Below are 12939 nucleotides of genomic sequence, written 5' to 3'. Positions count from 1 at the left end.
TATTTTACAAGAGAATTATTTATTTTCAATGCATATGGTAATTTACTCAAAATATAATTATCCCAATTAAGCCAAGAAATAAATATGCTTCAACGATACAGCATATTATCAAATATTTTGCAATTCTTAACTAAATATTTATTTATTTATTTATTTATTTATTTATTTATAGATTTATTTATTTATTCATGAGAGACAGAGACAGAGACAGAGACAGAGAGGCAGAGACACAGGCGGAGGGAGAAGCAGGCTCCACTCAGGGAGCCCAAGGTGGGACTCGATCCCAGGTCTCCAGGATCAGGCCCCGGGGCTGAAGGTGGCGCTAAACCGCTGAGCCACCCGGGCTGCCCTAAATATTTATTTAGGTGATAGAGATTTCTTATGTTTTTTACTGATGAAAATATTCAGGCAGGGATGCCTGGGTGGCTTAGTGGTAGAGCGTCTACTTTTGGCTCAGGACATGATCCTGGGGTCCTGAGATTGACTCCCACATAGAGCTCCCTGAGGGAAGCCTGCTTCTCCCTCTGCCTATGTCTCTGCCTCTTTCTCCGTGTCTTTCATGAATAAATAAATAAAATATTAAAAAAATATTCAGGCAAAGATTACATTTACTTCCACTTAAAATATTAAAAGCACCTAGAAACTTGAACATATATAGTGAGCATATGTATCACTTCTTTTTTTCTCTTAATGACAATAGGTTTTATCATTGCTAAAATTAATTTGGTAGCTATATACCTGTCTTGAATGCTCCAAACCCCTTATTTCTTGCTTTGTCCAGCAACTATTAGTCCTGGGTGGTAGAGGTGAGGATGGGAGGACTGGGAGATGCTTGCCCTGTCTCTGGGCAGCCTCTTGCTTCTTGAATTGCTCCCTTCCCTAGCCAACCTAAAGGGGGTGTTACCATCTTCTGAGGCTGTGCCTATGATCCCACATTCTCCTGCCCACATTCTCTTTTTGTTTCTCCTTTGTCCCATCCTCTGACCCTTTACCATGGGTACCTGTGTAGGGGTACCTGTCCAGGCACAGAGCCATAGCAAGTGCATGTGCAGGATGTGTCCTTACAGAAGAGCCTGGTGAAGGGTCTGGAGGCCAAACCCCTGTGAAAGTAGACACCCTTCTTTTTTTATATATATTTTTTCTTTATTTATTTATGATAGTCACAGAGAGAGAGAGAGAGAGAGGCAGAGACACAGGCAGAGGGAGAAGCAGGCTCCATGCACCAGGAACCCTACGTGGGATTCGATCCCGGGTCTCCAGGATTGTGCCCTGGGCCAAAGGCAGGCGCCAAACCACTGCGCCACCCAGGGATCCCCAGTAGACACCCTTCTTATTGCCCTAACTCACACCTCAGCTTCATCACAGAGGAGAGCTCAGTAAGAGACCACTGGTTTTCTTACTAGAAGAAAACTAATGGTCCCATTCAGTATCTCAGTTTCAGATTGCTGTGAGTCACCAGGCTCCTTTCAATACCTTGCTTGGTGTAAGGAATATAGTCAGTGGTACTGTAATAGTGTTGTATGGTGATAGATAGATGGGAGCTGTACTTGTGGTGAGCATAGCACAATGTATAAATTCATCAAATCACTATGTCGTGCCCCTAAAGCTAATGTAACATTGTGTGCCAACTATATTTCAACTAAAACCATAAATAAAAAAAAAAACCAAAAACCCTCAAACCTCTCAATTCTATCATTGACACATAATAAGTGTTCAAAACTTTTGAATGACTATTCAATATTTCAAAGAATAGCCTGTATATTTAAAGTGAGTACCCTGTGGCTTCAACAAATTTCCTAAATTTTCAACAAACAAATAAAAATGCCTTGTTTAAAGTGTGCAGTGCCAATCCCTGGATGCTGGCAGTTTCCAGCCCTGGGGATAAGAGCCCATCAGGTGCCACTGGGCTGGCTACTACACGGAGTGCTGATAGCCCAACCCTTGGCTTCTCCCTTGCTAGTGATAAAGTTACACTTCTTCCACCTTTCCCTCCAAGCAAGCCTTAGCTGTTTAGTCCACCTCCTAGATATGCCACTCTTCTTTCTCAGTTTTTAAAAAAAAATTCTATTTTAAAAAACTCTTTTATTTTAGTCAGTTTTCTCTTTTATTCTTGTAGTACTTGGGGTGCACAGGACGCTGTGGCCTTCCCAGATATGGAGCTCTATCTTCTAGCCTCCATTTTCCTTCTTTTGAGGAACATCTCATTCTCCACTTGCTTTACATCCTTCTGCAGCAGGATGTCCCATGATCAATTTTATTTCTGCCTTTGGCCTCTGGATTTTCACAACGACCCTTGCAGATATTGATTTTTCAGTAAAGATTGCTAAAATTAATGGTCTAATGGAAAGAGTCACAGGGACTTGATCTAAATAAGAAAAATATTACATTGGTTTGGAGACTGGAAGATTTTCTAGTCACTTCCTTGAGAGCCCATGAGGTAACTTCTGACATGAGCTAGGAAATAGAAAATAAAAATCTGTCTGAGGTTTCAGCTTATGGAATATCAGGCTGAAAGGACGTAGAAGAGATGATCTAGATCGGGATCAGTAAAAATTTTCTGTTAAAGGCCAGATAGAAAATATTTTAGGCTTTGCAATTATGCAGCTCTGCCACTGAAGTATGAAAACAGACATAAACAACATGTAAATGAGTGGGCATGGCTGTTTTCCAATAAGATTTTATTTATAAAAACAGGTGATGGCCTGGATTTTGCCCTGGGTGGTAGTCTTTAGACTCCTGATCTAGATTAAAGTTCTGTTCTTATGCAGAGGAACTGAGGTCCAGAGATGGGAAATGAAAAGCTTAGAGTCAGATAGCTCCTCTTTGGAAGAGATAAAGACACGACTCCCCCTCCTCCCCCCCACCTCTGGGGCAGGAGGGGCTGTCGGTACTCATTCCTGGGGGAAGAGGGAATGGATGAACACTGTCAGTCCAATGGTCCTACCAAAGGCTGCAACTTTGCTATATATTGGGGGACTAGTCTAACTTATGGGGTTTGAGAGTGCTTATGAAGAGTTTAACCACTGACTCTTTGGAATCAGAGTCTAGAACCAGTTAAAAAATGGAACAAAGGTGTTTTTGAGCATTGAGTTGCTGTTTTCAATAGAAAACAAAGAGTAGGCTTATAATTATGGTTTTAGTCTCTCAGCTATCTATTAGTGTCATAAAACATGCAACATTTCCAAAAAGGAAAGAAAAGGTAGACAAACTGATTTGTTGAAGGGTTTACGGGTTGGAAAGGAATAGCCAAGTTGGCACAGAGATTCACCCGTTGCACAGAAAGGAACAGAAGCAAAATACACCAGTGTCCTTGGAAAGAGAAGACTTATTTCCTGTGCACCTGTCTAATTATTCAACAAAATATTTATGGAGAGACTACTATGTATAGACACTGTTCTAGGTCCTGGACAGAAAGGTACGACAGAAAGGTCTCTCTGCCCCTACATTCCAGTGGATATAAGCTAGTTCACTGAGAACAGGCAGGAGTGAGGGGCTCTCATTATGTCTTCAGAGTGAGATAGCCTGTGGTTGGATGGATGTATTCTCCTGTGCATTAATCCATTCTCCCTGTACTTGGTCAGAACAGGGCTGGGAAACTTGGACTTCCTGGTAACGGATTCTGTAGGGATTTCCAGGTGAATGAGGGGAGAGTGCAGATGTGTGGCAGTGGGTTAGACTGGTAAGGGAGCAGTTTTCCCCATGGAAGACTAGAAGCATGGGATCAAGAGTAGCAGCTCAATTTGAGTGAAGACTGGGCAGAAAGGGCAGTTGTTTAGAGCTAGAAGATTGTTTAACCCTTGCAGATAAGATGGTGGAGAATTGGGGGAGAATGAGTAAGATAGGCTAGTTGCACTGAGAAAGGGTCTTTTTGATTATTCATTTAGAAAATTTTCCAGGAGGGGAACGATGTGGTGGTAGTGGTGAGCTATAGAGAAAGAGGAGATTTATAGAGGGACTTGAGAACAGCTGGAAAGTAAAGAGAGAGAGAATGATAGTAGAAGGTGTGGTCAGAGCTGTGCGCAGGGGCCAGTAGCTCATGCGTGTCCTGGTCTAGATAGCATGAGAGATTTGAAAAACTGGAATATTTATCGGAGATTTTTTTACCTTCAAAGTAGATATCAGTTTATTGAGATATAATTCACATTTTAAAGTGTGTAACTCAATGGTTTTGAATATATTCTCAAGGTTGTGAAACCAGAACACTGTCACCAGCCCAACTGTCTAGACCAGGCAGTTGACCTTCTTTGGTCAGGGGCAGGGGGAAGCCTGCAGAGTCACCACAGTTGATTCTAGGGACAGAGAAAGACCTCAAAACTCCAATAGTGTATTCTTAAAGGTTTTTTTTTTGTTTGTTTTGTTCCATTTTTAGGGGAGAAAAAAAGTATTACTTCCTAAAAAGAAGTACAGGTGATATTTGGGACCATTAAAAAAAATTGGAAGGAGCCTCCCACAAAATAAGGAAAAAAAGGAAGGGAAAACGATTTATTTATTTATTTATTTATTTATTTATTTATTTATTTATTAAAAGGCGTGTTTATTTATTTTAGAGAGACCCCATGTGCATGTGCAGTGGGGCAGAGGCAGAGGAAGAGAGAGAATTTCAAGCAGACTCTGTGCTGAGCAGGTACAGGGAGAATGGATTAATGCTGAGCACAGAGTCTGATACAGGGTTCAATCACATGACCCTGAGATCATGACCTGAGCTGAAATCAAGAGTTGGACGCTTAACCAACTGAGCCTCCCAGGTACCCAGGGGAAGGGAAAAGTATTTAAAATGTGGTTTGTGTCTTCCATTGGATCTGCTTTTTGACACTGATCCACAATGAATTATTACTTTTTCTGTTGTCCTCAAAGGCTTTTGAATATGTTCAGAAACTGATTATGCAAAAGGAGAAAGAACAAAGTTTAGAGAAAAAAATATTGTGGTACTGACATCACCAGACATTAACATCTGTTCTCTTGTTTGTGCCTCTGACCATATTAAAATATTTGATGTCCCATTTAAAAAACAAAAACAAAACAAAACAAAAAAAAAACCACTGCTCTATGGGTTTGCTGAGGACTTTAATGACAAATATGTTTCACCTTTGACCTCGAAGTAAATGGATGTCATGCTGTCTGTTACTTGCAGATGTCAAGTGTTTTCCACAGTGAGTTGAAGAAGCCAGAGAGTTGGCAGGCAAGAGACTGAAATGTCTGCTTATACTTGAAATGGATTTGGAATATACAAGTGCATTTGTGGAGTGGAAAACATTTTCAAAGAGAGACGGTTTGACGCTAAAAGGACCATTTGATGCTCTCTTTACCCTCTTGGTTTTATTCAACTCATTTCATTACTCTCTGTTCCTATCACCTCACCAAGGGAAAAGCATGCCTAGAGCTTGACTGAGATAGAATATTTTATATTTTTAGCTATATTTGCACTTTACAAGTGCATCTGAAAGGTAGTTTGTTCATTTTTTTTCTACTCAAATTATTTGAAAGTATTATTTTGAAAATAAAAAAATATTCATTTTTAGCCTTTTAAATAAATAAAAAAATGACCACTAAAAAAAAAGCTTTTTCATTTCCATGTAAGAGTTTAATGGCAGTATCAACCAAGCTTAGATGATATCTAAAAATTAGCCTGAGAAAATTCCTGTAATTCCAGGCTATGAAGTTGTTTCTAGGGGGAGGCCGTTTCTGCCCTTCCCATGTTTGTTCAATACTGCCCTGCCCCAAGAGTAGAAAGTATCAATTATACCACTATTTGTGGGCAAGGGGGAGAGACCTTGCCTTCAGAATGATCTCAATTCTGGGGAGAATATTTGGGTCTATGAAAAGGAAATTACAGAGTGTTAAAATCGTGCCTACAACAAGCCTCTGTGACATGGTTTTGGTTTAGTTGCCTTCATGACACGTTCTCTAAAACGTGACTTACATTTGGTTTTGTTCCTCATGAGGAGAAGGACAGCAGAACCAAGTGTGCATAGGCCTGTGTTCCAGGATCAGGGGTGAGAGGGCCTTACCCAGTTTAAGCTTTCTTGGGGTGCTTAGCTTTTCCAGCACTCCTGCTGTGAACAGTTACTTGTTTTCGTTTCATTGTTATTTTACTCTTTCTTCCTTTCAGCTCCCTGGATCATTCCTGGGCAGGGGTGGGAAGTCAAACAGAGACCAAAATGGCACTGGGGACCTCATCACCAGCTTCCATATTTTAGAATAAATAGCAGGAGCCATACAGTGCTATTCAGTTTAACTATTTCTTGTGCAGGATGTAATGATAGACTCCTTAAAGCATAAAAAATGAGCAAGGCAATCTATGATTTCAAGTAGGACAAATGCTGCAACAAAGGGAATTTTATGCTTGCTTCTGAAGACAAGTCTAGAAAAGTGTTGGAGAAGTTCAGAAGAAGGAGAGAACAGTTGGGAGTAGGATAGAATCACAACAGGCTTTCCAGAGGAGCCATACTTGAGGTGATCCTTGACTGGTGGTGGAGATAGTGCACAGGGATGCCAGGGAGGAATTATTTCGCCAAAATAGAAGTCAAAGGAGCAAAGGCTGGGAACAGGAAGGATGACTCTGGTTCTGTTGTGAGCGAAGGGAGGAATGTGGGAAAAGTGGAAGGAAAAGTAGGGGCAGAAGGGAGGAGGAACGTTGGACAAGGCCAGTGCTGCTGTGCAGATGCAGAGGGGCAGTGAGTTTGGGGGGGGGGGGCGAGAAAACCTTAAAAGGTGAAGGACAGATGGGATCTAGAAGATTCCCTTCCTATCAGATCTGGGTTCATTGAAACCCAAGGAGAGCCGAGAGAGAGAGAGAGAGAGAGAGAGAGAGAGAGAGAGAGAGACGGGAGGCCAGTGTTGCCAGACGTAGGAAAAGACAAGCTTTGGAAACCCTGGAGAAGTAACTCATTTTTAAATCCGTCTAGTCCCTCCTTTTCCTTGATGCCGAGCTCAGGGGTGCCTGGGCCCTCCGGCCGTGATGCAGAGCTGTACTGGGGTGTGCTTTCCCAGAGTGAGACTGGGCGAGATTTACAAGTAACTGGAACTTGTCCCCCCCAACCCCACGTCCCCCCAAGAGACACAACGGAGAGGTCAATGCTGCCTGCAGGAGGGGGTCAGGTCTTGGAACAATTGTCAAATGCGAGGAAAAAGAGCACCCCCCCCTCGGCAAACCCAAAGGCAAACTTTGACTGCTTGACAACATAACCAAACGACTGATAAAAGTGGCCCAGCGTGTTTTCTTTTCTTTTCAGGGCTAAGGCTCGGGAAACCACAGAAGTAAGTCAAAAGGTGAAGGCGACAAAGCCACCTGGCGCGGGCACCGAGCAGGCTCCGTGTGGCCCGGTGCAATTCAAGAGGCGCGGGTTTGGGTTTCCAGGCCTGCTGGCGCTGCGGCGGGTCCGTAACCGGAGCGGGTCCCTCCGGGCAGCGCCAGGGCTCGGCCTACTGGTCCCCAGCTTTGGGTTTCAGGGGGTGGGGACTTGCAGGCGGGGCGGCTTTGGCAGGCGGCCCAGATTTCTGGAATGTGTGTGCTCTGCCTGGTGGGCTAAGCAGTTTGGCATCAGGTTCCTGCCTGCGAAGGCAGGAGAACAATAGACATGTGGCTCCAGGGCTAATTAGCCGTGTGAAAGCCTTGGGGGCCGTGCTATTCTCCCTGCTGTGTGCCTGGCTAGGCCCCCCAATCTCGCGGCCACTGCACTGGGGAGCCCGCTTGAACACTCCGGGCTCTGGGAGACCCGCCGTGCAAAGGATGCATCAGGGGATTGGAGTGCGAGGGTCGGAATCAGACTTGGGGACTTGTGTCCGTGACATTGGATCAGGAAGTGGTCCGGTGCAAAAGCCATTGTGTTTCTTTTGGCACCTTTATATGCTTGCTCACCAGCAGGTGTGGGGTGCAGGGGCGCAGTTCCTGCCCAGCACCTGCCACGTGTGGATGTGACTACCCCCAGCACTGCGGTCATTTCATTTCCTCACAGAGGGGGAAATGCTCTTCTGCTATCATTCACCTTTGGTTTGGGTAATATTTTAGTGGGGCGGAGGCTGAAATGAAGGCCAGGCCGTGGAAGGCTCCAGTGTTCAAGGAACACCAGCCAAATTCTTGGAAGAATGTAATGTCTGGATTAGTAGAATCTTAGCTTTGAGAGAGTCAAAAGGTCTTGAGTATTTGATGGGAAAAATAAGAGTGGTTTTTCATTCAAGATCATCCAACTCAGCTTGGGACAATTCAGATTTATATACAGTTAAGTGAAGAATGTTCGTTATTTAATAAAAATATTTATAACAGGAATCTTCTTGACGGGAAGACTTTTCCAGGGGCTGTGAAACACAGCAGAGGTTTAACTTCTAGCTTGAAGGTGTTCATCTAGTTTAGGAAATGAGGGCCAGGGCCATCCTTATTCTCACGGTGAGCACCCTCTGTGGTCTAAATGGAGAACACGGGGAGAAGCTTTCGAGGTGTGAATGGAAGGAAAAGTGTTTCTTCCTTAATTTGAGCACAGAACCCAACTTCTTTCTTCCGGTAGCACGCTTGCACCTGTTGCCAAGTCCGTATTCTCGTCTTTCATTAAGTGGCTCCCTTGAGATTTAAGGCCTGCGCCCTACTTTAGATAGCCTCAGTACGGCTGTGGTTGAGGAAACAGAGGTCTAAAATATTTTCCCCAAAGTTCTTCAAAACCAAAAAATAATCAGTTGAAGTTGATTATTACTTTTCTAAAAGGATGAAAGATTCAGTGCTTACTAATGTACCTGGAGAGTTGTGCCCACTGCAGACCCTTGCTGTTCCGAGGGAGGCCCTACTCTTCTGAGCTGCAGCACCGGTACCACGTGGGAGTGTGTTGCAAAGACAGGATCTCAGGTCCCCAGCAGGCTCTGCTCACGTAGACTCTGCCTTTTGTCGAGATCTGCAGGATTTGCGACCAACAGAGCGCGGGAATAAATAGGTGCCACTACGTCATGAATGGAAAATTCTCTCTTCTTTGTTCTCTCATGAACTTTGCTCTCTCTCCTTTCCCTTCTCCCCTCTCTCCCCCTATTTAGACTGTTAATCCACAGAGGTGTACTGGACCACCCTTGGGACACCTAGACTTTTCTCTGTACGAAGCACGTGAGGTGATCTGACAGCTGGAGACCTTCCTGTTACCAGCCATTGTAATAAAACATTCCCCCAAACCAAATTCGACAATTATTAACATGTTTAAACAGAACACGATGTTTACTAAGGCATTCTTCCTGAGGCTTAACATATCCTGTGGGGTTGGGGGTGAGGGGAATAGATGGAAATGTTAGCTCTACCTGTAGTTCAAGGTAATGTCAGAACTAGAGGTTTAAGCCAGAAAAGCAAAACAAAACAAACCAACAACAACAATAAAAACAAAACCCAAGCCTCTTTGTGAGAAGCTGGAAACGGGGATCCTTTTACATGCACAATTGGTCCACGAGAACCTTGTTATTAGAGCGACTCCTCCGTTCGAGTGATTGGAGGATGTGCTCAGTAGCTGAGCTCCCCGCCCCTGGTTCTGTGTGGGCTGTACACACGCAGAACGTGCTTTATAGGCAAGAACGGGAGAGCCCTTGACGGGCAGGGCTGAGCTGCACACCAGCTCCGCGGCAGGTGGGACCCCCAGGGGCTCGTTGCCACCATATCCTCAAGGCCTGGCCCGAAGCACGTGCTCAGTCGGTACCTCCTCGAGGACTGGTAGCTGTAACTCCCACTTGTGTCTGGAACCAAAAATACCTGATTTTTTAAAGATGCAGTGGTGCCTTTTTAACGGGTGGGATGGGCTGCGCTTCAGGCAGAGGGAAGCATGGCCCTTGGAAGTGTGTGCCTTCCTTTCCCGCCCCACTGCAGACACGCACGGGTCAGCTGTAGATGCTGGGTGTGGGTGGAGGAAAACTCAGGCTCCTGGGCCTTGGGGGCATCTCCTTCAACCCTGTACCCCGCGTGGGAATGCTCTCCACAAGGTGGCCTGCGGGCCAGAGACTTGTGAGGCGTGTGCCTGCCCAGGATGCCACGTGGAACTTAGGGAGGAGACATAATACAGCCCCTCCCAGTTCAATAAGAGAGTCACAGGTTTAAGCAAATAATGACACTATTTGTTTTTTTTATAAATATATTTCCACCTAGGAGTGCAGAGGGAGGAGTGCCCCACTCTTCTTGAGGTGAGACATGGGTGGCTTCACAGGCTTGATCCCATCATAGGCATGGCTTCTGCAGGATCAGAAGACATTCCCAGGGTAGGAAGTGACTTTTTGTTAAGGATTGATGGTGTGCTAGGCACAACTCTCAAGTGCTTTGCATGTGCGAATTCATTTAATCTTTCATAATAGCCCGCTGGTGTATTATGCCCATTCTGCAGACTAGCAAACTGAGGATTGAATGGTAAGGAAACATGCGCAGCCAGTAAGTGGCAGAGGAGGGGGTTGGTGTAGGGAGTGCCATGCCACAGCGTTGTTCTGCAGCGCCATGCTAGACCCTTGCCCAGGAAGAAAAATACACTCCTGGCAGGAAGATAAGGTCTGTGTGCAAACCTCCTATGGAGGAGTGAGTGAGCATGGCATATTCTGGAAACTGCAAATTGTTTCGTGTGACTTCTGAACAGAGAGCTTGGAAGAATGGGTAGGGGCTGGGCCGTGCGTTTGCATTTTTAAGGCACTTAGGATTCCTTTCTAGGTGAAAGTTCTAGAAGGAATTTTGTTGTTGTGGTAAAATATACATAACACAAAATTTAACTATTTTTAGCATTTTAAAATATATTTATTTATTTATTTTAGAAAGAAAGAGAGAGAGAGAGAGTGTGTGTGCTGGGGGGTGCAGAGGGTGGGAATCTCAAGCACAGTCCCCTCTGAGAGCAGAGCCAATCTGGGGCCGCATCTCAGGGATGCATGAGGTCACGACCTTAGCCAACATCAAGAGTCAGATGCTTAACCAATGCCAGGCGCCCCATCATTTTTAGTATTTTTGTGTATAATTCAGTGGCATGAAGTACATTCACATTGTTTTGCTACCCTCACTACCGTCCATCTCCAGAACCTTTTTGTCTTCCCAAACGGAAACTCTGTTCTCATTAAAAGGTAATTCCCACTCCCCCTCCCCCAGTCCCTGGCACCCAGCACTCTACTCCTGTCTGTAAGTTGATGACTCTAGGAACCTGTAAGTGGGATCATATAGCATTTGTCCTTTTATAACTGGCCTGCCTCTCTCTTTTGGTTGTTGTGAATCGATGGTTTTTAATCTGGGGAAGGATAGAGTCAGATTTACATTTTAGAGATACCGAGTGGAAAAAAATCTCTGGTTGCCAGTGCTAGGCCAACAAAGCTGGAGAGCATATCTATCTCTCTTATATCCCAAGCACAGGGCCTGGCCTGTAGTAATTACTCATCGAATGAATGATCCCTCTATTATGTTTTTCATAGCTGAAATCTCTATCATAGGTGGAAGATCATCTTTACATCTTAAAATCGAAGGAGATTAAAAGAAGACATAATAAAATGATGTACCTGAAAATACTATTTAAGCCATTAAGCACTATATGTGCTGATTACTATCCTCATTATTTTCTCTGTATTTCTGATAATTCAGGCAAATTTTTGCTGGATTCAGAGGCCAGCCTTTACCAATATCTATACAGCTTCATTACAATGTTCTTTTTCTTTCTTCACAGCTCCTGAAACGCACGCATCCTTACAACTATCCTGATTATTCACGTAAGTTTAATGTGAAATATTTGGAAGTTCAATTTGCATAGAGGATGCCTTCTCCAGTTTAAAAAGAGTCTGTGTCTTTCAGGTGGCTTTGTGTCCTGGTTTGCTGTAGTATTTTACTTGAGTGTAGAAAGATTAGAAGCCCATTAGAATATCATATTGTGAAAAATTTCAAATACACTAACGTAGAGGCAATAAAGGGCCTGGTGAACACTTATATATCTGCCCCAGTTTGACACTTGCTGCTTAACCTAGAATATCCATTTATAAAATTTTTGTTGAGACCTTTAAAAAAAATCTGTACCATCATTTCACTTTATTCCTATGTAACTCAGAACACATCTCTTAAAAGTATAGACATTTTCCTTTGTAATCACAAAGGCATTTGCACACCTAAAATGAGTAGTATTTGCATAACCGTATTTTCTTGATTGTCTCAAAAATATTTTCTTGCACTTGGTTTGTTCAGTGGAGACTGCGTGTCGTCGTTAGTTAGGGCTGCTGTAACAAAATGCCGTAGACAGGGTGGCTTAAACAAAAGAAAATTATTTCTCATGGTTCTGGAGGCAGAGAAGTCCAAGATCATTGTGCTGACAAATTTGATATCTGGTACCAGAGACCTCTTCCTGGCTTGCAGACAGCAATCTGTCTTCTTGTTGTGTACTTAATGTGGCAGAGAGAGGGCTCTGGTCTCTTCTTCTTCTTTTTTTTTTTCTCCTTATAAGGGCACTAATTCCCTCATGGGGGCCCCACCCTCAAGACTTCATCTACATCTAATTACCTCCCAAAGACTCCACCTTCCCCTACTATCACACTAGGGATTTGGGATTCAACATACAGATTTGGGACAGAGGACACAAGCAGTCAGCCCATAAAACTCCATCAATATATCACAATTGCACTTATTTATAATGTCTCTTGTGTTCCTTTTAATACAGAGCAGACCACTTCCCTTCATGTAATTGTCGCAGAAGCTGAGTCATTTGTTCTATAGAACGTCCACGTTCTGCATTCAACCATTGGTTTCCTTGTTCAGTCATTGGAGTTGGTCTTCTACCTACTGTATTTCCTGTATATGGAGGTTAGTTATAGATAATTAATTAGGTTTAGCCTCATAATTTTTGGCAAGAATATTTTATAAATGGCTCTGTTTGCTTTCTATTGCCTACATTGGAGGGCTCACAACATCTGGTCATCTGACCATTGCTAAGAATCATTATGGATTCAAAGTAATCTTTAAAAATATACAGTAAAAAATGA

The 12939-nt window shown here is 43.6% G+C and overlaps 1 long non-coding RNA gene across 2 annotated transcripts in view; it reads left to right on the top strand.

The window, feature by feature from the left end:
• The window catches only part of LOC112669537 (uncharacterized), a 43382-nt gene that overhangs the window by 6455 nt on the left and 23988 nt on the right, over positions 1-12939 (top strand). For both annotated transcript variants that reach the window (XR_007405904.1, XR_003142339.3), the window contains exons 2-3: positions 11640-11682; positions 12618-12760. This is a non-coding gene — a long non-coding RNA (uncharacterized LOC112669537). The remainder of the gene's footprint in view (positions 1-11639; positions 11683-12617; positions 12761-12939) is intronic.

Source organism: Canis lupus, chromosome 25 (assembly GCF_003254725.2).
Source record: "Canis lupus dingo isolate Sandy chromosome 25, ASM325472v2, whole genome shotgun sequence".
NCBI lineage: Eukaryota > Metazoa > Chordata > Mammalia > Carnivora > Canidae > Canis > Canis lupus.
The sequence above is the reverse complement of the archived record's forward strand: the minus strand, read 5'-3'. Positions and strand labels throughout refer to the sequence as shown.